The 3,374-nt window shown below is 39.2% G+C and overlaps 1 pseudogene; it reads right to left on the bottom strand.

Moving 5' to 3' along the window:
• Window positions 1–260: 260 nt before the first annotated feature.
• On the bottom strand, window positions 261–2,645 carry LOC143680503 (ATM interactor pseudogene; annotated as a pseudogene).
• Between the last annotated feature and the right edge of the window lie 729 nt (window positions 2,646–3,374).

Raw genomic sequence — 3,374 nt, 5'->3', positions numbered from 1 at the left:
TAAATTTCTTGAAAAATCTAAATTGTACTTTTATGGTGCACAAGAGATATATTTCTTGTTTTTAGATCAATAGTAAACAGTTTATATTATACTCACATTTATACACAAATCTCATGCTTACAAGTACAAAAGGCAAAAAAGCACAATCTAAGCAACTGCATAAATCAATTACATTAGGTAGTTAATACTGTTGTCCTTGTTTCTAACTTTCTAAATCCAGAAGAAAATTGTAAATGCTATTCTGCACATGGGCTGCACGTTCAGAAGCTGGAGACCATGAGTACCTCTGCACGTGGCTGGGTTTGCACAGAACTCAACTGGGACTCCATTGTGTTCCTGGCCAAATCAGCTAGAAGGACATTTTCCATGGCTGTTTGAGTTTCGCTGCTGTTGATAAAACAACTCCTTAGGGTTTCAAAACCAGAATTCATGGCCCAAATTTCTGGACCGTTCAACCGAGTAGGTAGGTTTTTAGTGAAACTCTCTTCTGTTTGGGTTTCTATGTCAGATGAATCATTGCACATGGGAAAGCAGTAGTGTTTCAGGATACTGCCCAGTGGCCAATGAGGCATACTGTCTAAAAAGAAGTTTAAGTCTGTCTGTGTCTGTGTATCAAACAGTTCTCGGCCTAAGAAGTTAGCATTTCCCCTACAACTGTAGGACTGAGAGAGGTGTCTGCAAGTAGAATATCAGTTTGGGTATTTACTTCTAGGGATTCCAAGATTGGTTCAGTATTCATATTGCCAAGTTCACTCTTCCATTTCAGTTTGGATATTTGAGGCTTAAAAGAACAATTCAGAATCAAAATCTATTCTGGGATTCTGGGTTTGGGAAAGATGGGAAGTGTGTGTCAGATCCAGTGTTTGCAAGACTGCAATTACCCAGTGTCTGACTCTGCAGGTTATTTCATAAGACATTTTCTAAATCACTTAATAAATCTGTGGTTTGGGTCTGATGTCATGTCATGTCCTGTGTACTCTTCCATTCACTAAAGTTTATAATTGGTGCAGATTTCTTAATATCTTGATTTAAAGTCTTAGGGTCATTCTAAGGTAACAAATCATGAATTATAGTCTTTGCTACCAAGCTGTTGTTTATAATATTGTCTGTAGAAACCCTGCCTGATGAATGGGCATTCTCAAATATGTCTTCACACATTACTGCTTGGCCCATGTGTACTGGGTCATCTGTGGAACTTTGCACTGCACTGGTTGGGGTTTCTCTGGAGACCCCACCTGACTGAAGACAAGCATCTAAATGCTCATCAGTCTGAGTGGCTGTAGATGAAGTTATTTTATAACTGAGTACAGTATTTGAGTCTGAACACTAATGGGAAATGAAATTTGAGACCCAAATGTCAAATCAGTTTGAAGACAAAAGGATACAGAGGAGTCTGGGGAAGCCCACTGTGCAGAAGGCATGAAGCTTGGTGAGGCATAGGAGAGATCTGACTGCATGGTGATGGAAGAAAAGCTGTTCATCTGACATGGTTCCCTAATTGTCATAAAGTAGTAGGTGAGATTTTACCCAAGTTCATTTGAACACCTGTAGTAATTGGTTCAACAGTGTCAGGACTCACAATTTTTCAGAGAGGTAGGCTCTCCTTAAGAGACCAACCCTCAGAATCTAGGTGAAAGATTAGGGTTTCAATGGACAAGGAAAGTGAAGTGACTAGCTTCTGGTAGACTCTTGATGATCAACACGGAGGAGTTGGCCATTGACACAAAGACAGGTATAGGAGAAAACTGAGTAACAGGCAGTTGAACTTAAGCCACTTTGGGCTTTGGTAGAAACAACTTGTGAGGGTATAGTGGAAGCGTTGTAAGAGTCCATTGTTTGGCCTTGGGGTCTACAAGTGTCTTCAAAGGAAGCCACTAGCTTTATTACTAAAGTTTCTAGTTCTTGAGTATCTAGACTGGAGCTTGGTTTATCGGTTACCAACTTGGTGGTCTTTTCTAACAACTGCTTGGTTACAGAGTTCTCTATTTCCCTTTCCATTTCCCTGTGCTCAGCAGGGATCTCTTGGCTAGTTTAGTAAATGTGTGACTTCAGAGAAATTCTTCTGGCGTAAGGGTAGCCACTTATGCATTGGAAGATCCTGCCACAATTGTCCATATCGTCCATTTGGTACCATAGGAATTGCTGCACTTACTACATTTATGCTTTTTTTCAGCATGCATTAAAATGTGCTTTTATAAGAGAGAATTGAGAAAATGGTCTATCAGGTGTCTAGGACATCCTTCAATTGAACAACAGAATTTTTGTGTGGCTTTCAAGTCCTTCCTTATAGTTGGAATTCTCGGCCATTCTACTGGTGGTGGCTCTTGAGGCAAGTGCACGTTGAGTGGGGGGGGGGGGGGGGGACTGTTGGGCAGGATCTTGCCACAGCCCTGGGACAGACTGGGTCTGCGACAGTTCCTCATCTGCTGCTGGATCAGATCCCCAGCAGGCGGTGCCGTAGCTGCGGGTTGCTCCCTGTAGCCGCAGGCCACTAACAGTTGTCCCTCAGCTGTCCCAGGGGACCCTAATGGAGGTGACCAGTGGAGGTGGCCTTGATGTCTCCCCTGCCACCACTGCCTCAGAAGCTTTCCTGGCTCCCACAGGGCAGCAGGGCTGAGCCAAGAGATAAATTTGTAAAATAACATAAGAATTGCTGTCCATAAATATGGGATTTAGACTTAAACAGAAACAACTAATATCCATGTGTCTACCACCTAAACTCATGTTTTCTACAAGTTAATTATATTGAGCTAGAAATTATATATTCTAGATAGCCTAACCATTAACTATTTGTACAGATGTATGCAGAATGCCAATGAAAATATGATTTATCTAGAGCGTCACAAACCAATACAGTAGTTTAAAGGCATTTGGGCTATGAACGTATTGTTTCCTTATTTTGAACTTAGATGCATTGAGTTTAAAATACACACCAGATTAGTGCAGAAACAAAGAATATAAAATATTAAATTAAGAATTTTATACTGATTATATGTTGAAATTGTATTTGAAATTTTTTAATTAAATAAAATACATGATTAAAGCTAATAGTGACTGTCTTATGTGTTTAAAGGAAAACTGATATATATATATATATATATATATATATATATCACATCTGTGGCTTGCATTATTTTTCTATTGGACAGTACTGTTCTAGAATGTTGGCCTCCAAAAAAAAGGTGCAAGTTTTTTAGCTTTTCTATTTACTTAGATATTTTTTTCCCAATTTTAACACATTAAAAGACATGATTTATGGTATAGAGTTCTTGGGATTTTATCAAGTACATAAATTCTTTTATTCCTCATGAATCAAGATTCAGAACATTTCTATCAACTCCCAATTTCCCTTATTCAGGCTATTTTTAGTAAAC

Source organism: Tamandua tetradactyla, chromosome 4, assembly GCF_023851605.1.
Source record: "Tamandua tetradactyla isolate mTamTet1 chromosome 4, mTamTet1.pri, whole genome shotgun sequence".
Lineage (NCBI taxonomy): Eukaryota > Metazoa > Chordata > Mammalia > Pilosa > Myrmecophagidae > Tamandua > Tamandua tetradactyla.
This window is presented reverse-complemented; position numbering and strand designations above follow the sequence as displayed.